The sequence below is a fragment of the Macrotis lagotis genome, chromosome 6 (genome assembly GCF_037893015.1).
Source record: "Macrotis lagotis isolate mMagLag1 chromosome 6, bilby.v1.9.chrom.fasta, whole genome shotgun sequence".
Lineage (NCBI taxonomy): Eukaryota > Metazoa > Chordata > Mammalia > Peramelemorphia > Peramelidae > Macrotis > Macrotis lagotis.
The window spans coordinates 44166512-44193274 of record NC_133663.1 but is presented as its reverse complement, the minus strand read 5'-3'; the positions used below and the strand labels follow the sequence as shown (position 1 = coordinate 44193274).

At 38.6% G+C, this 26763-nt stretch overlaps 1 protein-coding gene across 3 annotated transcripts in view; it reads left to right on the top strand.

The window, feature by feature from the left end:
- MCF2L2 (MCF.2 cell line derived transforming sequence-like 2) overlaps window positions 1-26763 on the top strand; it is a 377565-nt gene that overhangs the window by 40592 nt on the left and 310210 nt on the right. The window lies entirely within an intron of this gene.

Below are 26763 nucleotides of genomic sequence, written 5' to 3'. Positions count from 1 at the left end.
ACAGGGGAAATATATGCCCCCCCCATACACACCTCATTCCCCAACACATATACCTACTTCCTTCATCAACCATTGTTCTAAAGGAAATGGTGGGTGTGCCCAGTGCCAAGAGCCTTTTTATTACCCTTCTAACCGTTTTCTTAAATAGATTTCCTTTTTCTGTGTGATACCCAGAGCCCTTAAATATGGAACAGCTTTGATTCATTTCAAAAGGCCCTAAGCTTAAAAAACAGCTTTCTCCCGCCCGTGATAAGGACCTCATGTCTGGCTGACTGTGAATATTAGTGTCTCACTTACATAATGCAATGTACCTTGTACTTGGATGATTTATCCCTTTGACAGGGCTAATAGCTGTCATAATAACTCACAGTTCCATACCTTTGGCTTCTCAGTGACAAAGGTAGAGTGGCATGATTGGAGGAAGATCTGAATAGAAATCACACTGCTCTGTAATCCTGGGCCTCTGTTTTCTCAGCTTTAAAATGAGAAGATAGATTTGATCCCCTCAGAGGTTTCTTTCAGTTATAAATCTACAATCTTCTCATTTCTCTATAATAGCTCTGAAGATCAAGGGTGCAGAAATTATTAAGGCTTCTATTTTATGATTGAGGAAATTGAGGTACAAAGATTTGAGGGGCCCACCATGGTCAGCAGTAAAGTAGATCTCCATTTTATAGATGAGGGAACCAAGGCACAGAGATTTCAGGGGGCCTACTCATGTGGTAGAGCCAGATTTTCTGGCTTCTGGTCCAGTAGTCTTGCTGTGATCTCACTGCCTCCCTGAATCCACTGGTCTTTATTGTCTGAATTTGTTCTTGATCTAGAGAGTCTTTTGCATTTTTCCAAATTTTTTCAAATATAATCTAGGTTGTCTATTTCAGAATTAGCAACTCTATTAGACTCCATAAAAAATGTATAATTTAGAAGTCCTGGTCAATAGAACCATGATAGGAGGGGATGACTGTTGTTGGTTTTGAAGCTTGTCCCTAAATGGAGAGATAGCTGGCTCATCCACTTCCTCTAAGGGAGCCTGAGAAGGCTCTGTGGTCTGCAGCCACATTACAGCCATCAGTAAATTAATTTATTCCTGTTTGGTTTTTGTTTTGTTATAGAGCGAAGGGTAATCATTAATTAACTTGGTTACTTGATGGAATGCAGACCTCTTCAATTCCCACTGCCTATATAGGAAATCCAAACATCTCTCTTTGAGGTAGAGAGTTAGTTGGTTGATCCTTGTCCTTTGTTATCGAACAAAATGAAATTGCTATGTTTGAGACACATTAGACTGTGTCCAACTGGTTGTCAGATCAATATGAGCTTGGAATGCTCTACCACAGGTTGGAGTAGTCTATGTGAACACCTGGGGTGGGTACTCTAAACTTATATATCTCACATTTCCTTTGAATTGTTTCAGTTCTGCCTTCCTCATAAAATGCAGCCCCCTCACTGAAGAGGGCACTCCATGCTGGGTGGTCCTGTGCCAATGTTTCCCATGCTGTGCAATCAGCTCTAAAGTTCTTAAGAGAGACCTTCAGGGTGCATATATCTGGCCTCCTAATAATGTGTCCAGCCCATCATATTTGTGCTTTCTGTAGTAATATTTGAATGCTTGGAAATTTAGTTCAGGAAAGGACTTAAGTGTCTGGTATCTTCTCCTGCCAGGTGATCTTCAGAATCTTCCTAAGTGGAAGCGATTCAGTCTCCTGACATGGCATTGGTAGATTGTCCAGGTTTCACAGGCTTATATAGCCATGAGGTCAACACAATAGCTCTGTAAGACCTTCAGTTTGTAGTCAGTCTAATACTTCTTCTCTTCCATACTTTTATTTTGGAGCCTCCCAAATCCTGGCAATATATGTGACAACCTCATTGTCAATGTGTACTTCCTTGGAAAGGACACTGCCAAGGTAAGTGAACTTGTCCACTGTACTCAAAACTTCTCCAGTGGTTCCACATATGGATGGTGTGGTACTAGTTGATAGAGCACCTGTGTTTTGTTGGTGTTCATTGTTAGATCAAAATAAGCACAAGCAGCAGAGAATTGATCCATACTTTGTTGCATCTCAGCTTCAGAGGCTGCATTGAGGCACAGTCATCTGCAGAAAGAAGATCTTGCACTCACACTCCCTCCTCTTTGGTCTTGGCTTGCAACCTTTTCAAATTGAAGAATTTGCTAGCAGAGAGGTAGCTGACCTTGAGGTCATGTTCATGCTCAGTGAAGGTGTGGATAACATGGCTGAAAACACCATGCTAAAAAGTATGGGAGCAAGGTCGCATCCTTGTTTCACTCCAATGGTGACTGGGAAATCTCGAGAGCATCTTCCACTATCCAAAACTCAGGCAAGCATGCCATCATGGAACTGATGAACTTCTCTGGGCAATCAAATTTTGACATAATTTTCCATAAATCCTCACAACTGATGGTATCTAAGGCCTTGGTCAGATCTCCAAATGTTGTATACAGACCTCTGTTCTGTTCCTGGCATATTTCCCAGAGTTGTCTGACAGCAAACACCATAAACTGTTCCTTGACCCTTTTTGAAGCCACACTGGTTCTCAGGGAGGTGACCATCTTCCAGGTGAAGGATCAGCCTACTGAGAAGGACTCTGGTAAGAATCTTACCAGCAGTGACTAAAAGAAATGTCCCTGTGATTGTCAGAGGACAACCTATTCCCTTTACCTTTATGGAGATGGAAGATGGAGGCGTTCTTGTATTCTTGGGGAATTATCTCTTCATGCCATATAACCAGGAAAATTTCAGTCAGATGAGCAATGTACCCCCCTTCCTTGTAAATCTCAGCTGGAATAGAATCAGCACCAGGTTCTTTGCCACTTGAAAGGAGCCTAATGACATTCAAAACCTCTTCTTTGGTTGGAACTTCAGCTAGGAATGTATTGACTTCATTTTGAAGTAAACAGTCAGTGGCTTCTGCATTGATTGACGATGGTCTGTTAAGAACACTATGGAAGCATTCAGCCCATTTCTCTAGGATCATGTCACTATTGCTAATCAATGTGGCTCCAATAGCACTGAGTAGTTGAAATACCCCATTTCTTTGACCCCTAAATAGCCTTCAGGGCATCATAAAAGTACTTTGGTTTATTACATAAAACTGAATTTCATCTACCTTCTAATGAATCAATCTACTCCTTGTTTACATGACCTTTACATGGATTCATGGTTCTTTTTGGAAAGTTTAGACTTATCTGAGCAGCTAAGTGGTACCATAGCGGATAGAGCACCAAGCCTGGAGACAAGAAAACTCGAGTTCAATTCCAGCTTCAGAAACTTCCTAACTATGTGACCCTGGGCAAGTCACTTAGTCCTGTTTGCCTCAGTTTCCTCATTTGTAAAATGAGCTAGAGAAGGAAATAACAAATCAGTTCACTATCTCTGCCAAGAAAATGCCAAATTAAGGTTATGAAGAATCAGAAACAATTGAACAACAGCCTCCAGTTAGTGTTCTGAACTCCTTTCATGTAAGTAAAGTTCATATCACCAGGTATAGGAGTCTAATTATTCAGACCAACCAAAAAGGAATAACTGACAATAACAGGAAGTATTTATTAAGTGCCTTGGACTATTACCAAGCACAGTAACAAGGAATTTTGATATTGTTATTGTTGAGGGGAGGGGAAGGAGGAAGACTAGAGTAGCTAAAGGGTATCAGGAAAGGCTTCATGGAATGCTTGGGCTGCCTGTATATACAGGTGGATAGTAAGAGGTAGGGGGAAAAAAGCCTGGTCTGTGGGGGAGGATGTCCTGAGAGAAATCAGGAACTTAGAAGTCAGGAGGAGGTGGGTTCAAACTCTGCCTCTGATACATTTTGATCCTCTTAGTTTCACTCTAAGCCTCAATGCTGTAGAAAAGGTGCCACCCTGCTTTGATAGAGGGATTTCACACACAGCAAAATCACAAATCAAGTCTCTACCCTTAGTGCTGTGATATTAGAGAATTTCAGATGGCAGAAGATTATCAATAGTTTTTTAATCCTACTGTCTTGGAAAGAATTTTCCATATGATAAGAAATCATCTGACTTTTGCTTGAAGTTCAAAGGTTGAGAAGCCTCTTTCTCCTTCCCTTCCTTCCTCCCTACGTTGGTTTTTTTTTTAAGTTTAGGTCTTTCCCAGGTCTCAGTTGGACTGAGCCAACACCCATTCAAGGATTAAGACTAGGTAAGAAAGGAGGCAAAGAATGACTTATTTTACCCAGTCAAAAAAAATCAATCTGGGAGGGGCACCAGTACTAAGCAGACTCTCTACCCCTACTACCCTCTCCAGAAACCCAACTCTAGTATTCCTGATGCAGTCTAAGGCCACCAGTTTTAGTTACTCTGTGACAGAACCAGCAGAGTCCTAATTACTTGGGATGTCTCATGAGGATGGAATTACAAAGACTCAGGAGACAAAATAGCAATTATGCTTTATTTTCCAACACATTTTACAATTAGCTTGTGCAATGGTTTAAGAAAAAAGAAATCTTAAAAGCAAGCTGAGTAAAAAAATCAATTTAAATCAAATTAATTTCATTCATTTATCAACTTGCATGTGTGGGGTAGGAAAATGTGGGTGGGGCATGGAGTCAGGAAGACCCCAGGTCAATCACACTTTGGGCACTAACAATTGTGTGACCCTGGACAAGTCACAGCACTTTATAAATATTATATCTTTTTATGTTCACAGAAATCCAAAAGAGTTATTATTATTTTATAACCAATGCATAATTAGGATATCATTTATTAATAATAATGCTATTGTTTATCCTTATTTTAGTGATAAATAAACTGAGGCAGAAAGAAATTAAGTGCTTCCCAGATTCATACAACTAAGTGTCTGAGGCAGAATTTGAGGTTTGGACTCTAAAAGTCCCTTTTAGCTTTAAGTTAAAGTTTCTAAGATCTTAGAATCCAGGAAATCTATATCTTCCAGCAAAGACCTTTAGTCTCTTCCATTAATTCTTCTTTCTCATCACTCTGATTGCCCCACTTAGGGTCCTTCCTAAAAGACATAATTTCAAACTGAAATAAGATGGATGCATTCTAACTATGGAGCACAAGGACTCTTACCAGCTTCCTTGCTCAGAACCCCAAGATCTCTCTCTATGTAGATCCTTATAAAGACTTCCTTCTAGGCTGTTGTGCTGTCTGTCTCTTGTCTCTCCTCTGTCTCTTTCTCAGATCTGGAATCAGAGATTGTTGTTATTGTACCCAACTCTTTGTGACCCCATTTGAGATACTCTTGAGAAAGATACAAGAGTGGTTTTTCATCTCCTCCTATTAGAGTTGAGGAAATTGAAGTAAACGAGATTAAGTGACTTGCCCAGAATCACACATCCAGTGAGTGTCTGAGGCTAGATTTGGACCCAGGGTAGATGAGGTGTGGTGCTGTATGCACCATGGCATTACCTAGCTGGAGTCAGGGGATTGGGATTTAAATTCCAACACTCACTTTTACCATCTATGTGACCTTGGATGAAGTCCATAAACTCTTTCATTCACTGCTTCTATGTAAAATGAGGTTATGGGACTCTATGTCCTCTTCTCAGAGGAGGTTCCTACTTTCTTCCATTTCTACATCTCTGCTCCCATGTGTGATATGGGATAATATTAGATGAGGTTAGAAAGAGAGTTTGTGTCTCAGATGATGGAGAGTTTCACACACTAGACATTTAATAGGTGATCAGTAACTAGAGAAAATTTTTTAGTAAGGGAATAATGGTATCAGAGCTCTCTTTCAGGATAATGAATCTCGTAGCTCTGAGTAGTTCGGATTGGAAGAGGGAGAAATTGAGGTTAAGGAAACCATTTAGAAGATTATGATAATAGTTTTGAAGAGGCAAGAGGATCATTACACTGAGTTTGAGCAACCAGAATGAAGAAGAGGGAATAGATGTGGGAGACATGATTATTAATAAAACAGATTAGTTTCTGCTAATGGGCTCTCTAACTGACATCATAACCCTTCCTGGAAATGCACTACAGAGTTTAATGATACAAAGGTTCTTAAATTGGAGTCTGTGATTTTTTTTAACTTTGCTGATTATGTTTCAAAATAATTGGGTTCTTTTATAACAATATATATTTCATTTAATGCATTTAAAAACTTTATTCTGGGAATAGGTCCATAGGGTTTGTTGTTGCTTGGACATTTTATTTGTAGATTGATGAAGGTGTCTATGACACCACAAAGGTTAAGAATCTCTCTTGAAATATCGAACTTGATGTCAGGAGGACCTGGCTTCAAATTCCACCATTGTAAATTACTAGTTGAAATTAATTAACCATTCTGAGCCTCGGTTATCTACTCTGAAAGGTTAAGAGGGTGGACTGGATGTTCCTTTAATCCTCTAATCCCATTAAAAGTGAATGATATACAAAATCCCTAGAAAGTAATTCTAGTGGAAAGTATCCAGGTGGAGAAGAGTCTCCTCTTTTCATTCTGTCATAGCAACTACCTTATAGTTCAGGGAGAATAATTCCTGGAAAGGTATAATTTGAAATCCTTTCATGTAATTGTGGTCAGAGATGTGACTTCTGCTGCCGCCAGTAGGAGAGGAGAGATAGAAACCCTTTGTCAACTTCAGACATTTCAAAATCTTGAGCTAGGAGGGAACATTCAATTGCATCTCACCCAACCCACTCATCTTACAAAGGAAGAACTCAGAGTGAGGGTCAGTATGAGTTGGCCAAGGTCACCCAGGTCAATAGCTAAGCCAAGGTGGAGACTCTCAACCTCATGCTTGTCAAGCTATATCTCCTTCTCTCCCCCTCCCTCCTTGGTGGTGGTGGTGGTGGTGGTACCAGCATGCATAGACTGTAAATAAAGAATGTCAGTCCCTTTACTCAGAAGAGTTGTAAAATATGGGCAAATCCTAAGAGTTGGTCTGATTGATTCTTTTTCCTAGAAGCATGTGGTCCACCCAAGACCTGTGGGATGAAGGTACAAGACTATTCTTTTTATAATGAAAGGAAGAGTATTCTTGACTGCTCTCTTGAAATATCCTCAAGGCTCTCAAGTCGGAATTCTGGCTTTCCCTTTACTATCTCCCTGATTCTTCCTTCTCTAGTGTTAATAACTAGGAATTAGAGATATGGTTAAATATGGAGAATTCAGCATCCATTTGTTTTGCTTGTGACTGAAAATTCAAAGGTTTTAGTCTAGAGCTTGGAATCTAGAACTGAAAGGGAAGGGACAATCATATATGCCCAGGCTCAATATTGGGTATAGTCAAGACCAGATGAAAATATAATTGGAAAATATTTACTAAAATAAATAAAAATACAACAAATGTAGATATTACATTCTAAAATTGTTGATAAGTGGGATGCTTATATATGGATTGGTGGCCCTTGGTTTCTACTTGAGTTGGATGTCACAGATCTAGTTCAATTCCTTCATTTCACAGAGGAGGAAACCTGGACTTTGAAAGAGGCAAAATATCTGGTGTTTAGCATAGTCCCTAACACAGAGGGGATCTTTAATAAGTGATAACTTGATGAGGAAATCTAGGTTACCTCAGAGGTCACCTTTTCCTACCTCCTCATTTTGTATGAGAAGTGTGTGTATATATATGGCACATTTTTTCCTCATTGGAATGCTCACTTAACCTGCACTTATGGTGGCAGAACTGGGAATTTTCTCCAAGGGACTAGGTAACCAAGTAGTCTGTTATTTGCAGCAATATCTCTTGAGTCTTGGCTGGTAAGCTTTCCATTTGGACAAATGAGTCACAATGATACCCTTAACTCTTTTTAAAAATATATTTTGTTTTTCCAACTACATGCAACAGTAGGTTTCAACAATCATATTTTTGCAAGGTTTTGTGTTTTGCTTTTTTCTCCTCTCCTTTCTCTCCCCCCAGACAGAAAGCAATCTGATATAAGCTCTATATTTATAACCATGCTACATCCATTGATCATGCTGTGAGAGAAGAATCAAATTCACATGGAAAAAAAGAAAACAGAGAGAAAAAAATGATATAATACAAAAGACAACTTTTAAAAATCAAAGATAATAAACTTTGGTCAGTTTCCTTTTTGGATCACAAGTCTTTTATAACTGTCTTTGATTATTGTATTGTTGAAATGAAATAGTCTATCATAGTTGATCATCACCCAATGTTGTTCTTAGTGTTTTGAATGCTTTGGTTCTGCACATTTCACTCAGCATCAGTTGTTGCAAATCTTTCCAGGCTTTTCTGAAGTCCCATCCCTCATGATTTCTTATAAAACAATGGTGTTCAGCCACATAATATATCACAATCTGTTCAGTCATTCCTTAATCGATAGACATCCCCTCAATTACCAATTTTCTGGTTCCATAAAAAGAGCTGCTATGAATATTTTTGTCCATTTGGGATTTTTATCCTTTTTCATGATCTTTTTGGGATACAAACCCAGTAGTTGTATTGCTGAATCAAAGGATACATATATATATATATATATTGCCCTGTGGACATAATTCCAAATTACTGTCCAGAAAGGTTGGATCAGTTCACAATTCCACCAACAATGCATCAGTGTCCCAGTTTTCCCACATCCCCCCAACACGGATTACTATCCTTTTTAGTCATATTGACTAATCTGAGAGGTATGAGATAGTACCTCAGAGATATTTTAATTTGCATTTCTCTAATCAATAATGCTTAGAGCAGTTTTTCATATGACTATAGTTAGCTTTGATTTCTTTGTCTGAGAATTGCCTTTCCATATCCTTTGACCATTTATCAATTGGGGAAGACTTTTTTTTTTTATAAATCTGACTCAGTTCTCTATAAGTTTTAGAAATGAGTCCTTTGTTAGAAGCACTGGTTGTAAAAATTATTTCCCAACTTCATTCCTTTTAATCTTGGTTGAAGTTATTTTGTTTGTGTAAAAACCTTTAAATTTAATATAATCAGATTATCCGGTTTGTTCTTAATAATGTTCTCTATCTTTTCTTTGGACATAAACTGCTCCCCTTTTCATAGGTCTGATAGTTAAACTATTCCTTGTTCTCCTAACTGGCTTAGGATATCACCTTTTTTATCTAAATTCTCCACCCATTTTGACCTAATATTGGTAAAGGGTGTGAGATGTAGGTCTTATCTTCCAGTTTTCCCAGCAGTTTTTATTGAAGAGTGAGTTCTTATCCCCCAGAAGCTGGAGTCTTTGGGTTTATTAAACAGTAGATTACTATAGTTATTTTATGCTGACTCTTTTGCACCTAATCTGTTCCACTGATCCACCTTTCTATTTCTTATCCAGTATCAAACAGTTTTGATGACTAATGCTTTATAATATAATTTTAGATCTATTATGACTAGTTCACTTTCCTTTGCATTTTTTTCATTAATTCTCTGGATATTCTTGATCTTTTGTTCCTCTTTATGAATTTAGTTACTGGATTTTTTTTCTAATTCAATAAAGTAATTTTTTGAAAGTTTGATTGGTATGACCCTGAATAAGTAATTTTTTTTGGAAAGATTTTATTTATTTTGAGTTTTACAATTTTCCCCCAATTCTGGCTTCCCTTCCCCCACTCCCCACAGAAGGCATTCTGTTAGTCTTTACATTGTTTCTATGGTATACATTGATCTCAGTTGACTGGGATGAGAGAGAAATCATATCCTTAAGAAAGAAAAATAAAGTATAAGAGATAGCAAAATTATACAATAAGATGTGTTTTTTTTCCCCCCCCTAAATTGATGGTAATAGTCTTTGGTTTTTATTCAAACTCCACAATTCTTTCTCTAGATACAGATTGTATTCTCCATTTCAGATAGCTCCAAATTGTCCCTGGTTTGTTGCACTGATGGAATGACCCAAGTTCATCAAGATTGATCACCAACCCCCCATGTTGTTGTTAGGGTGTACAATGTTTTTCTGGTTCTGCTTATCTCACTCAGCATCAGTTCATGCAAATCCCTCCAGGCTTCCCTGAATTCCCATCCTTCCTGGTTTCTAATAGAACAATAGTGTTCCATGACATACATATACCATAGTTTACTAAGCCATTCCCCAATTGAAGGACATTCACTTGATTTCCAATTCTTTGCCACCACAAACAGGGCTGCTATGAATATTTTTGTACAAGTGTTATTTTTACCCTTTTTCATAATCTCTTCAGGGTATTTGACCAAGTAGTGGTATTGCTGAACCAAAGGGTATGCACATTTTTGTTGCCCTTTGGGGATAATTCCAAACTGCTCTCCAGAAAGGTTGGATGAGTTCACAGCTCCACCAGCAATGTATTAATATCACAGATTTCCCACATCCCTTTCAACATTGATCATTGTCCTTTCTGATCTAAGAGGTGTGAGGTGGTATCTCAGAGATGCTTTAATTTGCTTTTCTCTAATAAGTAATGATTTAGAGCAATTTTTCATATGACTATGGATCTCTTTGATTTCCTCAGCTGTAAATTGACTTTGCATGTCCTTTGACCATTTGTCAATTGGGGAATGGCTTGTCTTTTTAAAAATTTGACTCGGTTCTCTGTATATTTTAGAAATGAGTCCTTTGTTAGAAATACTAGTTGTGATAATTGTTTCCCAATTTACTACATTTCTTTTGATCTTTGTTACAGTGGTTTTGTCTATGCAAAAGCTTTTTAATTTAATGTAATCAAAATTATCTAGTGCATTTTCAATGATACTCTCCATCTCTTCCTTGGTCATAAATTGCTCCTCTTTCCATAGATCTGACAGGTAAACTGCTCCTTGATCTTCTAGTTTGCTTCTAATATAGTTTTTTAATGTCTAAATCCTGTATCCACTTTTTAAGATTTTATTTATTTTGAATTTTACAATTTTCCCCCTAATCTTACTTTCCTTCCCCCCACAGAAGGCAGTTTGCCAGTCTTTACATTGTTTCCATGGTATACACTGATCCAAATTGAATGTGATGAGAGAGAAATCATATCCTTAAGGAAGAAACACAAAGTATAAGAGATAGCAAGATCTGACAATAAGATATCAGTTTTTTTCCCCCCTAAATGAAAGGTAATAGTTCTTGGTCTTTGTTCAAACTCCACAATTCTTTCTCTAGATACAGATGGTATTCTCCATTGCAGACAGCCCCAAATTGTCTCTGATGGTTGCACTGATGAAATGAGCAAGTCCATCAAGATTGATCATCACTCCCATGTTGCTGTTATGCTGTACAATGTTTTTCTGGTTCTGCTCATCTCACTCAGCATCAGTTCATGCAAATCCCTCCAGGCTTCCCTGAATTCCAGTCCCTCCTGGTTTCTAATAGAACAATAGTGTTCCATGACATACATATACCAGTTTGCTAAGCCATTCCCCAATTGAAGGACATTTACTTGATTTACAATTCTTTGCCCTGAATAATAAATTTAATTTAAGTAGAATTGTCATTTTTGTTATATTAGCTTGGCCTATCCATGAGCAATTGACATTTGCTCAGTTATTTAAATCTGATATTATTTGTGTAAAAAGCGTTTTATAGTTGTTTTTATATAGTTTCTGAGACTGCCTTGGCAGATAGACTCCCAGGTATTTTATGTTGTCTGCAGTTATTTTATTTTTTTTATTTTTTTATTTTTTTTAAATTTATTTTTTATTCTCATTTTGTACAACTGTTTTTTTACATTAATAAAATATTCTTGTTTACAAGTAAACAAAATACCCCTCCTCCCCCATGAATATAGATAGACTTGCTTGGGCAAAAAAAGTAAAGGGGAGAGAAAAAAATTAAAATTAAAAAAAATAATAATAGTAATAATTGTAGGTATGGCCAGGTGGCGCAATGGATGAAGCACCAGCCCTGGAGCCACAAGCACCTGAGCCCACATCCAGCCTCGTAAACCCAACAATCACCCAGCCATGTGACATGCAAGCCACCCGATCCCCACTGCCCTGGAAAAACCAAAAAAAAAGGAAAAAAAGACCCAAAATAAAATAAAATAGTAATAATAGTAGGGGTGGCTGGGTGGCCGACATAGCATTGGCCCTTGAGCCAGGAGCACCTGGGTCCAAATCCGGCCCCAGACACCCAAAGATCACCCTGCTATGTGGCCTCAGGCCGGCCATCCAGCCCCACTTGCCCTGCACCTTCCCCCACATTAATAACAAAAAATGTGCTTGAGTCTTTGTTCCAATACCAACAACTCTGTCATGGGTGGATCTCATTCTTTATGATAAGTCCAGCACAAAAGTTACTTCCATATTTTTCCACTGTTGCCATTGCTGATCGCAACTCCCTCCTTTCTTATTTCTCCACTACCATGTACTATATTTTCTCTCTCCTTTCACTCTGACTCTGCTGTAGGGTTGTTGACTGGCTCAGCAGACAGATCCCTGGTCCTGGGGCCAAGAAGCCCTGAGCCCCCATACCACCCCTTAGGCCCAGAATCCACCTAGCCCTATGGTCCTGGGCAGGCCTTCCAATCCCAGCCCCTTGCAAGAAGTAAGAAAGAAAATGTGTTATATCTGACCACTCTCCCCCCACGGTCCATCCTCTCCTCCTTTATTCACATCCCCACCCCTTCCCCTGCTCCCCCCCCTCCTTCTTACTCCAGATGTCTATACCCCATTGAGTATATTTGCTGTTTCCTCTCCTAGCCATCTCTGATGAGAGCAAAGGTTCCCTCATTCTCCCTTGCCTCCCCCCTTCCATATCATTGCAATAGCTCATTGTAATAAAAAAAATCTTATGTGAAATATCTTGGACTATTCCCCCTCTCCTTTTTCTTTCTCCCATTCCATTTCCCTTTTTTTCCCTATTGACTTCATTTTTACACCATATTTTATCTTCAAATTCAGCTTTCTCCTGTGCTTTAACTATAAAAGCTCTCTCTACCTGCTCTATTAACTGAGAAGGTTCATATGAGTATTATCAGTGTCATTTTTCTATGCAGGAATACATGCAGTTCATCCTTATTAAGTCCCTCATATTTCCCCCCTCCCCTCCAATCTCCATGATTCACCTGAGTCCTGTATCTGAAGATCAAACCTTCTGTTCAGCTCTGGCCATTCCAAAAGGAACATTTGAAATTCCCCTGGTTCATTGAAAGTCCATCTTTTTCCCCTGGAAGAGGACATTCAGCCTTGCTGGGTAGTTCATTCTTGGCTGCATTCTAAGCTCTTTTGCCTTTCGGTATATTGTATTCCAAGCCCTACGAGCTTCCAGTGTAGCTGCTGCTAAGTCCTGTGTGATCCTGACTGCAGCTTCACGATATTTGAACTGTGTCCTTCTGGCTGCTTGTAATATTTTCTCTTTGACTTGGGAGTTCTGGAACTTGGCTATAATATTCCTAGGGGTTGTTTTTGGGATCTCTTTCTCTGGGGGATCGGTGGATTCTCTCCATTTCTATTTTGCCCTCTGCTTCTAGAATATCAGGGCAATTTTCCTGTAGTAATTCTTTGAAAATGATGTCAAGGCTCTTTTCCTGATCATGACTTTCAGGTATTCCAATAATTTTTAAATTATCTTTCCTAAGTCTGTTTTCCATATCAGTTGTTTTTTCAATGAGATATTTCACATTTTCTTCTAATTTTTCATTTTTTTTGTTTTGGAGTATTGATTCCTGATTTCTGGTAAATTCATCAATCTCCCTGAATTCTGTTCTTTGTCTGAAGGATGTGTTCTCCTCAGAGAGTTTTCTTATCTCTTTTTCCATCTGGCCAATTTTGCTTTTTAAAGCATTCTTCTCCTCAGTAACTTTTTGAACTGTTTTATCCATTTGACCTAAGCTGTTTTTTAGCATGCTATTTTCTTCAGCATTTTTTTGGATTTCCTTGACTAAGCTGCTGACTTCATTTTCATGTTTCTCCTGTATCTCTCTCCTTTCTTTTCCCAGTTTTTCTTCTAACTCCCTCATTTGATCTTCAAAGTCTTTTTTGAGCTCTATCATAGCCTGAGCCCAATTTCTGTTTTTCTTGGAGTCTTTAGATGCAGGAGCTTGTGCTTCCTCATCTTCAGACTGAGTATTTTGATCCTTCTTGGGCTCATTTGCAAAATATTTCTCAATAGTCTTCCTTTTGTTTCTCTGCTTGTTCATTTTCCCAGCCTGGGCCTGGTTTGGGGTGCTTCCTGAGCTTTTGGGACACTCCCACAAGGGTCTCAGTGTGTGAGGCTCTGTCCTCCCTCCTGGTCTGTGAATGACCATAAGCACCTCCCTCTGCCATGGGGCTGAGGTGGGGGGGCCCTGCTGTTCTATGGGGGGGGCCTAGACTGCGATCAGGATCTGAATGTGGTCAGAGCCCCAGAGTCCTGTTCCAGGGGCAGAGGACTGAGCTCTGCAGTTTCTCTTCACTCCCCTCCCTCAGCTCAATGGGCTCATGCCCTGGGGGCTCCTGCTTACCAGCTCTGCCTGCTTCTGTTTTTTGGCTCTGGGCTGCATAAAGACCAGGCTGCTAGCTGGGTGCCCTGAGGGCTTGGCTCCACGTGCTTGCTCTGGCAGAGGTCCCCCGCTGTGCCCCCACTTTGTGCTGGTGCTCCCCGGGGTGCAGCTCAGGAGACTCCCCCGCTGCTGTGAGCTGTGAGCCGCGGCTCCCAGCGCCCTGGGGCTGCCTCCCGGAGGCTGAAGTTCCTTCACTCTGGCAGGCCACCCCTCTGGCGGGCCACCCCTCCGATCCCGGGGAGCAGAGCCTTTCTGCTCTTTTCTGGGTTACCTTGAGTAGGAGAACTGCCTCACTGGGTCCCTCTGTGGGTTCTGTCTTTGGAAAGTTTAGTTAGAGGCCTTAGTTTATGAGTTTTTATTAGAGAGCGCCTAAGACTCGATCCCTTCTTGTCGCCATCTTGGCTCCGCCCTCTGCAGTTATTTTAAATGGGATTTCTGTATCTCTTGCTGCTGTGTCTTGTTAATACATAGAAATGCTGAAGATGTATATAGGTTTATTTTATATCCTGTGACTTTGCTAAAATTACCAATTGTTTCCAGTAGCGTTTTAGATGATTTTCCAGGATTCTCTGGTTATAATGTCATATCATCTTCAAAGAGTAAGAGTTTTGTTTCTTCACCACCAATTCTAATAACTTTTAAATTTCTTTTTACTTTTTATTTTATCTATTTTTCTTCTCATATTGCTAACACTACCATTTCTAATACTACGTTAAATAATAGTGGTGATAATGGGCATCTTTGTTTCACCCCTGAGCTTATTGGGAATACTTCTAGCTTATTATTCCCATTATACATATATATATATAATTCTTATTGGTATTTTAGATAGACATTGCTTGTTTCAAGGAACATTCTATGTATTCCTATGCTCTCTATTGAATACCATTAACTCTTAAACAGGAAGCATTTACTAAATAAGAAAAGAAGGAATATTCCTGTGTAAATCACTCATGACTCTACCTTAAAATGAGAAATTCAAAATCTACATTTCTATCACCTATGATACAAATAATTAATATATAATAATAACAATATAATATAAATTAGATTTTATGTTTCTAAACAAATAAGATGTTTTATATATATACTGTAATAATAACTTAAACATATTAAATAGTTCTTTGATTCCTAGTTTCCTAGCAACAAATTTCTAAATCACAAAAATAGTTCTGTGTAAATTAGCTCCTCAAAAATAATGCACTATAGACATCTTTATAATGTCAGTATTTTTGTCTCTGAGGAATGTTTTCACTCTGTTCCTTTCTCCTCAAGCACTTTAAATGAATAATTGATTTTCTCAGAACTTTTGTGTTTCTCTTCAATTGACTTTTCTTTATCTTTCACATAAAAAGTCCTTTTCTTGTTTCCTTTTAGTAATTAAAATGCCCACAATAGGAAAGGAGTAGTACCTTAGATACAGATGGATGAATGGAACTCTAGGAGGTAAACTGATCTGTCCAAGGTCATATAATTAGAAAATGGCAAAGTCAAAATTAGAAGAAAGGTCTTCTGACTCAAAGTCGCATTCTTTCCACTATGAACTCAAAGGTTAAAGTAGAAAGATTAGAGGCTGGGAGTAAGACTATTAAGCCACATTACAAACAAAGCAAAATTCAAAAACCTTTTTTCCCCCTTTCTATGGAAAGTAATTTCTTTGGTTACAGTTAATGGCCAGAGTTGAAAATTACTAAATAACTTGTTCATTAGTCATGAATCCACAACCTACAGAAACTAGGCTTGGCTTTCCTGTGATTTTCTAATTGTCCTATTTGCCCTATTTCCAATTTGAATATAAAAATTCCAGTCACCTTACACTTTAAGAACAACAGGGGAACCTTATAATTCACCAGTACCTTCCCTTCTCTGAGCCTCAGTTTCCTTCAAAAGGAAACAGGGTCCATTCTAGCTCAAAATTCAGTGACTAAATTGTCAGATCTAGATCTGTTACCTTTGCCCCTTCTAAGAAATCAACTATCCTTTTCACCCTGGGATTTATGGAGAAATGGCATTTGGGAGTGGGTGCATTTTGATTGTTAGTATTTCAACCTTTATAAGGTGCCTGCTGTGTACAAATTAATAAACTTTTATTAGTTGACTACTATGTGCTAGGTTTAAAAAAGACAAAATGAAAAAAATAGCCTCTGTCCTAATAGATACATTTTATTTGTGATATATCTAGTGTCAGTAGAGAACAAATCTGAAAAAGTTTTAGAAAGAATTTTTAGTCATTTGGCAGATGAGAGAGACCACAAAAGAGGCTCCCCCTCAAAGCTCCTTTTTTATTTTAGAAAAGTTTTATTTATTTTGAGTTTTATAATTTTCCTCCCAATCTTGCTTCACTACCCCACCCCCCACAGAAGGCAATTTGTTAGTCTTTACATTGTTCCCATAGTATGCATTGATCTAAGTTGAATGTGATGAGAAAGAAATCGTATCCTTCAGGAAGAACCATAGTATGAGATATAGCAGAATTACATAATAAGATAGCATTTAAAAAAAAATAAAGGTAATAGTCTTTGGTCTTTGTTTAAACTCCACAATTGGCATTCTCCATTGCAGATAGCCCAAAATTGTCCCTGGTTGTTGCCCTGTTGGTATGAGCTAGTCCATTAAGGTTGATCATCACTCCCTTGTTGCAGTTAGGATGTACAGTGTTCTTCTGGTTCTGTTCATCTCGCTCAGCATCAGTTCATGCAAATCCTTCCAGGCTTCCTTGAATTCCCACTCCTCCTGGTTTCTAATAGAACAATAGTGTTCCATCACATACATATACCACAGTTTGTTTAACCATTCCCCAAGTGATGGACATTCCCTCAGTTGCCACCACAAACAGAGCTGCTATGAACATTTTTGTACAGGTGGTGTTACTGCTACACAAAGGCAGTTTGCTTGATATGTACATTTGTAGATAAATATAAATATTTAATAAAATTTGAGCAAAGCTAAAACACAAGACAGAAGTTAAGTGGACTTAAGACTTGAGTAGTAGACTCAAAGCAAGATCTGGGTGGGAGCCTAAGCATTCCTTGAAGCCAGGATCCCTGAAGAGTCTCTGAAGTCAGCATGATCTGTAATTTCAGGATAGACAATTTCCAGCCACATAAAGCTAAATTCATATAATGTTAATAAATGAAAAAGTATTTATTTTGCATGGATACTAGCAATGGACTGTACCAAATACTAAAAGTCATACTCAAATAACTAGGCTAGCCATTTGATGAATTCCTTGACCTCTGTTGGGTTATAGATCTAGCGTTAGAAGTGACTACAAAGGATTTCCAGTCCAGCTGTCATTTTAGGTTGGAAGAAACAGAGATACATGAAGTTGGTCATTTAGATCTTAAGTGATAGAACCAGGAAACTTAGGAAAGTAGGGTAGCTATATAGATAAAGAAGATACACTCTATGTCCTCAAATTGCTGATAAAGCTTGAGCAGGTGAGATTATAATTTGGACAAAAGTAAATAAAATACAAATCTAAATATGAGAAATATTGCAATTATTGAATCATTTCAGTCATGTCTAACTCTTTGTGATCCCATTTTGGGGTTTTCTTAAAGACACTGGAGTAGTTTACCTTTGTTTTCTTCAGTTTGTTTTACAGATGAGAACACTGAGGCAACCAGGGTTAAGTGACTTGCCCAGGGTCACATACCCCGAAAGTTTCTGAAGCAGGATTTGAACTTAGGAAAATGAGTCTTTCTGATTCCTAAGTATCTACTGTGTCATCCAACTGTCCAATGATAAATATAAATGCCTATATCTATATTTGTCTATATATCTATAGATATATGCATGTATGTATGAATATAAAGTATTATATTAGTTACTAATGGAGAAATCTCTTCCTGGAAAACTTCATGGATCAGGGGCATTTTTGCTGGACCCAGAAAGTTGAATAGGATGTGACCAAGACAGAGGGACATGGGACAAGGTGAAAGTATCATAAGAAAGAGTTTTAAAAATCCTCTTGATTCTGTCTTCATAATATCTATAGGTAATCAATTAACTTTCATTTTAAACCTTTCCTTTTTTGTTCCCCTCCTCATCAACTTCCTTGCACTCACTGAGTACAAGAAGGCAGCAGATGCTAGGAGTGATCCTTGATTGTTTGTCAGGGCCAGACTCTTCCTCTATATCCATGACTAGCTAGTCTCTTCTCCTTTAAGGTTCATTCAGCCCATTTCAACCACCCAGACAAGATTCTGGGAGTTTTGTTTACAGACTTTCAGAACTTCCTTCTTTTTTCTTTTTTTTTTTTTTGGTTTTGTTTTTTTAATAATTTCCTGACATGGTAAAAGAATTTTACATTACGATTCAGGAAGCTTGGGTAGGATAAAGATTGGGGAAGCGGGATTGGGGACATCAGAACAATCCAACAAACAACCTATCTTCTTTTTTTCCTTCATCAAGTGCTTGACTCACGTTTCCTCCTCAACTCTTAATTTCAGTATACATGTTGATGCCTTTTCAAAGACTCTCCCCTCCCAATTCCTTTATTTTCTCCTTCACCCTGTCCCAGTTACACCCAGAGATGGTCATAATTTTGATTTAGCTATCCCCCCCATTTGTGTTCTACTTTCATGTTGAGGAGCTCTGAATTGTCCTTCATTTATCATAATCTATCATTCCACCTCTCTCCCTTTGGGACCCTCTTCCTAGTGCTCTATGTGACTTTCAATCTCTTCGCTACTCGATTCTTTCCCAAACCATTATTCCTACTCTTCTACACTCTCTAATTTTCCCCTTCTTGACTCCTTGGTGATTATTAATTCTACATAGTCTTTGCATTTTCTAGCTTCTTTTTGCACCTATAGATTGTTCTCACCATCTGCTGCTTCTATTCCTATTCAATGTGCTACTGAATGAAGCTGGAAAAAATCTGAAAACAATGCTGACTGGGTCCATTACAAATTTATGTTATACAACCTTAACTGAGTCCTCACTGCAGCAGGGTGATCCTTAATGGATTTATGAATCAAGGTAGCTTTCCTAAACCTTTTCATCCATTCTCAAGCCTCCCTTAATTTCCCCTTACCCTACTGACTCACTCAAAACTATGATTCATATTTCACTGAAAAATGGAGAATATTCTGAGAGTTTCCTCTTCTCCCCTCTTTCTCATGTTACATCCATCAGAGACCTTCTGCCACAATCTCCTCTTCCACCCCTACCTTATACTTGACCCTTCTCTGTTCCAAGGTTAAGTCCTCTAGATGCATTAGTGATCTCATTCCATCTCATCTCCACAAGCAGATTGTTCCTTCTGTTACCATCACACTTTCTATTCTTCAGTCTCTCCCTGTCTTTTTACTGATTCTCTACTGCCTCCATGTACATCCAAGTCTCCCTCATTCTCAAAAACAAACTCTCACTTGAGTTATCCAACCCCATCCCACCCCCAGCTTTTGTCTTATATTGTATTATATTATTTATATTTATATGTTATTATATTTTCTTTCCTTTCACTTACTTCTTAACTCTTTTCAGATCTCATATCTCCAGTTGCCTTTTGAACATCTTGACCTGGATTCTCATAAAAATCTTAAAGCATCGTGCCCAAAACTTTACTCATGTTTCTTTCTAAAGCCTCCTTTAATGCTAATTTTCCTATTATTGTCAAGGGAGCCACCATCTTCCCAGTGACCCAGGCTTTCAACCTTACATTCTTGACTCACTCATTCAGTACCACCCACCATCTAATAAATTGCCACATCCTATCATTTTTTACCCTCATGGTATCACTGTCATTTACCTTTTCTCCTCTAATATTTTTATCACTCCCTTGTGGGTCTTCATCACTTTATGCTTGAATTATTGTAATTGTCTATTTATTGGTTTTCCTGCCACGTCAATAAAGCTACCAAATTTTCCATTTTCCAAATGTTACACCTCCATTCAGTACATTCCAGTCACACACCTATCCCCAATTACTCATTTTCAATGGCTCCTCATCACTTCCAGAATCAAATATAAAATCGTTTGTTTTACTTTTAAAGTCCTCTAGAATTTGGACATTTCTACATTTCCAGAGTTATTTTAACTTGCCTCCTTCTGAGTATTCTAGAACATCCCATTGAGAATTTGAGAGTTAATAGGACCACCCATCCAAACTATAAATAGGCAGCTAAAGAGTTCAGTGGTTAGAGCTTTGGACCTGGAATTGGGAAAACCTGAATTAAAATCCTGTCTCAAACACTCACTATCTGTGTGACCCTGGGAAAGTCATTAAATTTTTATTTGCTTCAGTTGCCTTGTCTCTAAAGTGGAGATAATAATAACACTTACCTTCCAGGGAGGCTGGATGGAACAGTGAATGGGGCATCAGGAAGATTCATCTCCCTGAGTTCAAAACCACAAATATGTAGTAGTTGTGTGATTCTGGGCAATTCACTTCAGCCTGTTTGCCTTAGTTTCTCCATCTGTAAAATGCACTAGAGAAGGAAATGGTGAACTACTCTAATAACTCTTCTGAGAAAATCTCACTTGGGATCATAAAGAGTCAGACACAACTTAACACACAGAACCTCTAAGGGTTGTTATAAGGATCAAGTGAAATAATATTTGTAATGTTAAAGGTTACATAAATGTCAGCTATTTTTTTTTAATTATAATCTATGGAAGAAATCCTGATTCTGCCTAACAATTGATCTAAATTATCTAGCCTCCTCATGAGAACCTTCAAGAAGGGAAAATACATTCCACTTTGGCACAGCTCTGATTGTGAGAGATCTTTTCTTCACATCCAGCAGAAATTAGATTCTTTGCCCATTACTTCTAGTTCTGCCATCTTGGGTTCAATTGATCCTTATCCATCCTCCATGGTGTAGCTCTTCAAATACTTAAAGGTTCTGTCACATCCATCAATTCTCATCTAAATATTCCCAGGTCCTTCATTTCAACTCAACAGTTGTTACATCAGGCAACTAGGTAACTCAGTGAATAGAGCACTGGCTTTGGATTCAGGAGAATAGGAGTTTGAATCCAGCCTCAGACACTCGACCCTTACTAGTTGTGTGACCCTGGCCAGGTCACTTAACCCTGAATGCCTCTCGCATCCAGGGTCATCTCCAGTTATTCTGATCCATGTTTGTCCACTGGACCCAGATGGCTCTGGAGGAGAAAGTGAAGCTGGTGATTTAGCACAGCCTCCCCCTCCCCAAAATATGATTAATGTGTTTTTCATGGCATCACCTCTTTGAGAACAAAAGCTAAACATCATCATGTCACATCTTATTTTGGATGAAGCACTATGCTAAGTGGTGTGGATGCAAAGGTCAAAATGAACTGACTCTTGCCATCCTGGAGCTTATGCTTGCCTGGGGAAGATACAATATGCATGCTGAGAATAATTACAAAATAGGCATAGCATGATTTCAGATGGAAAGAACCCTAAGAACAAAGGGGCTAAGTCAGGAGGTAGCAGGAGAGCTGTGCTTTGAAGGATCCAGAGAAGCAGAACCTGTTGTATCTCAGGTCTAGGGGGACAGCTCAGGCAAAGGCAGGATGGTAGAAAATGGAATATTGTTAATCAATGGTCAAGAGCTTACTGGTCATTTTGACTGGAAAGATGAGCGCCTGAAGTGGGGTCAAATGAAATGACTGGAAGGAGAAGTAGAAACCAGACCCTGAGAGACCTTAAATGCCGAATGGATGCCTTTGGTTGCAAATGAGTTAACTCCTTTTCTCAGCCGCCTTAACCTCTTGCAAGCAATCCCTTTGCCCAATGGATCTTACCTTTGGCAAGGTAGCTATAATTCATAATAATGAACCAGTAAATAATTGATGAGTCATGAGTGCCTCTTAAAAGTTTTGGATTCTGTATGCATATGTGGCCTAATGGAGGCTGGAAATTATATTCCCCTGAGTGAATGATAAACATTTTATGAACCATTTGGAAAGTTGATTTATTAATAATATTCTTCTCCCCTCCCCCCCCATGGAGAAAATACTCAGTTAAAACCTGAGTATTTTATTTGATCAGCTTAAAAGAGAACTAGGAAACATGGCATCCAATAAGCAGCAACTTGATGGAATACCAGGGGAAGGGATTCATCTCTAGGGTCTTGTGAGACCTTTTTTTGGGGGGACCTTGACCAGAAGCTCTGTTCTCAGGTGACCATCAAAGACTCTAGCCTGAGATGGCCAATTCCCTTCCAGGATTCAAATGATGACCCTAGTGTGTGTGACTTGAGTTCTTTCTTTTCTTTTCTTTCCTTTTTTTTTCCTTTTCTGTTTTTGTGGGGCAGTGGGGTTAAGTGACTTGCCCAAGGTCACACAAAGAGTAAGTATCAAGTGTCCGACACTGGATTTGGACTCAGATCCTCCTGACTTTAGGGCAGTGCTCCATCTACTTCACCACCTAGCTGCCCCCATGTTTGATTTCTTGACCCTTCTCAGCTGTGGGTTATTCATTGGGCAACTATTGTCTGGTCCTAGGTTATACTTGTAAGGAAGCTTAGATCAAGATCGAGATTCCCTAGTGTAGATAGCCAAGGGGAAATGTTTTTCTTAAGATATCATCATGATTTCTTAAATCTTCCAATTCAGTTCAATTTAACTCATTTCAATTCTGTACACATTGTAGTGTCTCCTGTATGCAAAACTCAGACTTGACCATGTCACACCTCTGCTTAAGAAACTTCCCTGGCTCCCCATTGCCTTTCTATAAAATACACACTCTTCTGTTTGGTATTTAAAGTCCTTCACAAACTGGGAATATTTCCAGGCTTATTATTCATCTCTTCCCCCTCACACATCCCATGCTTTAGTCAAACTACTCTATTTTTCCTTCTCTGTCACATATCACATATTCTGTCTTCATGCCTTTGCATTGATCTGGAATGCTTTGACCGCTAAATGAGGCCGAGAAAGGTGAAACTTTGTCCAAGGTTGCATGGCTGCAAAGTATGGTACCATGGAAAGATTCAGGATTAAGCTCCCACCTTTGACACTTCCCAGCCAAAATAATTTAACCTTCTTGGATCTCAGTTTCCCCATCTGTATTTTAAAGGGATTGGAAGAGACAGCCTTTGAAGTCCTTTCCAGCTCTAGGTCTGTGATCCTAAGTGTTTGGGATCTGAATCCATCTCTTAGGCTCCAAATCTAGAAATTCTCTCCTATTCCCCACCCCCACCCCCATTTTTTCTCCCCATCACCTATTTTTTTCCAAGTACCCTTAGGAAGAGGGAAGGGGGTAGAAGAGAACACCTTTTCTGGGTCTATACTTTGTGGTTCATGTTTTCCTTCCCCAGAATGCCTTTGTTACCTAGTTCTCTTTTATCCATCACTCTGTTTTCTCTTCTGGTCTGAGGGCTTGTGAATCTTCAAATACCATTGGTACCACCTCCATCATCCACAGAACACAAGCATAGAGGGTTCCTAGGAGACGCCTGTTTCAGGGAGGGGAACTCCTCATGCACAGGCTTTCCACACAGATCTGGGAAATGGCAGAGGAGAGTTGCAGTTGACATTGGGGAACAAAGAGCTTGGAAAAAGGGTCCCGGGGACCATTGCCAAGCTCAGTGGTTCCTCTTCTATTAAGCCCCAGGGGCAATCCTTTGCTACCTTGGATGCTTGATGGGTTCTAAATGTCATTTCCCTCCTTCCCTCCATCTTTCCCAGGTCACCAGATGCTCAGAGAAAGTAATCTGGCAGGAGATTGAGTTGGCCTTTCTGTTCTTTTCTGCATACTCTTCTCCTGGGTCTGGGAACTAAGTTGAGAAGGAGGGTTCAAGGTCAGGGCATGGGTGGGATAGATGAGGGGCAGAGCCTCCTTCTTCCATTTCTCTATCCCAATGCAGTTATCCTGAAGGTCTTATTTGCTGAGGGAAAAATCCCTTCAGGGTTGTCTGGTTTAATGGGATTTTAGGTCTTGTAAATGGAGTTAGAGGAGGAGTGGGGAGATGGGGAAGGCAGAGATTCCACCACCTAATTCTGACCCTGCCCTCAGGATTAGCAAGGACTGGCACTCAGCTTGTGGGGGCACATCCACATATCCCCAAGCTGACACAGGAAACAGATCTTATAAAGGTTTTATTTATTTTGAGTTTTACAATTTTTCCCCTAATCTTACTTCCCTCCCCCACCCCATCCCCCACAGAAAGCAATTTGTCAGTCTTTACATTGTTTCCATGTTGTACATTGATCCAAATTGAGTGTGATGAGAGAGAAATCATATCCTTAAGGAAGAAACATAAAGTATAGCAAGATCAGATAATAAGATAGCAGTTTTTTTTCTAAATTAAAGGAAATAGTCCTTGGACTTTGTTCAAACTCTACCGTTCTTTATCTGGATACAGATGGCATTCTCCATTGCAGACAGCCCAAAATTGTCCCTGATTGTTGCCCTGATGGAATGAGCAAGTCCATCAAGGTTGATCATCACCCCCATGTTGCTGTTAGGGTGTACAGTGCTTTTCTGGTTCTGCTCATCTCACTCAGCATCAGTTCATGCAAATCCCTCCAGGCTTCTCTGAATTCCCATCCCTCCTGGTTTCTAATAGAACAATGACATACATATACCACAGTTTGCTAAGCCATTCCACAATTGAAGGACATTTACTTGATTTCCAATTCTTTGCCACCACAAACAGGGCTGCTATGAATATTTTTGTACTAGTGATGGTTTTACCCTTTTTCATCATCTCTTCAGGGTATAGACCCAGTAGTGGTATTGCTGAACCAAAGAGTATGCATATTTTTGTTCCTCTTCGGGCTAGTTACAAATTTTTCTCCATCAAGTTTGGATGAGTTCACAGCTCCACCAACAATGTATTAAGTGTCCCAGATTTCCTACAACCCTTCCAACAAAGGTTGTTATCCTTTCTGGTCATATTGGCCTGTCTGAGAGGTGTGAGGTAGTACCTCAGAGAAGCTTTAATTTGCATTTCTCTAATAAGTAATGATTTAGAGCAATTTTTCATATGACTATGGATTGCTTTGATTTCCTCATCTGTAAATTGCCTTTGCATATCCTTTGACCAATTTGTCAATTGGGAAATGGCTTTTTTTAAAAATATGACTCAGTTCTCTGTATATTTTAGAAGTGAGTCCTTTGTCAGAAACATTAGTTGTAAAGATTTTTTTCCCAGTTTACTATATTTCTTTTGATCTTGTTACAGTGGTTTTATCTGTGCAAAAAGCTTTTTAATTTAATGTAATCGAAATCATTTAGTTTGTTTTTAGTGATGTTCTCCATCTCTTCCATAAACTGCTCCCCTTTCCATAGATCTGACAGGTAAACTAGTCCTTGATCTTCTAATTTGCTTATAGTATTTTTTTTTATGTCTAAATCCTGTTTCCATTTGGATCTTATCTTGGTATAGAGTGTGAGGTGTTGGTCCAATCTAAGTTTCTTCCATACTAACTTCCAATTTTCCCAGCAAATTTTATCAGAGACAGAATTTTTAATCCCAATAGCTGGACTCTTTGGGTTTATAGCTGGACTCTTTGGGTTTGAGAACAGATCTTAAAGCTAAAAAGATGTTGATTTCTTTTCAATTTTTCATATACTCTCATACAATTTGATATAGTAGAATAAAAGCATAAAGAATTGGGAGGGAATGATATTCATTTCTTTAATTCATAAAGTATACATATGTACCATAACTATGAATAATACTCTATATATCATCATAAATATACTTGCCATAGATATGTATATGTTTATAAAATATAATATACTCACATGTATACTGATATGTTATAAAATATGATAGGTTATATTTATATGATATACTTATATATAAGTCTATATAGGAACATAAATAATGAACTTAAATATGTATATTCAGTATAACATGTAACTATATGTACAAGTATGTTTAGATATACTATTAACAGGACATATCTAATCTACCTGACATATTCCAACCCTTCAAATACTTAAGGATAACCATTAAGTCTCCCCTGGGTCTTCTCTTCTCCAGTCTAAATAAACCTAGTTGCTTCAGTTGATCCTCCCAAGGGTTTTCACCAACCTGTTCACCCTTCTCTGAACATAATCCAGTGAATTCATGTACTTCTAGAAATATGGTGTCCAAAACTTCACCTCAACAACCACCTATTAGAATTGTCAGGAACTTCTGACATCACCTTCAGTTTTAGAGAAGAAACAGTCCTAGAGAAGTGAAAGGACTATCTCCAAGGAAGGAACAGTCAGCCAGTGGTAAAAATGGGATTAGAACTCAGCTCTTTGAATTTCACTTACTGATCTTTTTTCTACATTATATTGAATATCTTATTAAAAGCAAACATTTCTTTCGGCATCAGAGTCAGCTCCCCTTGCTAACTGACACTCGTTTCAGTCCAGGCCTTTCTTACTGTTCCATCATTTGTTGTTTGTTGTGTTATCTCTAAAGGTTAAGATTTTTCACTTAAAGTATTATTGAATTATCTATTTTAGATATAG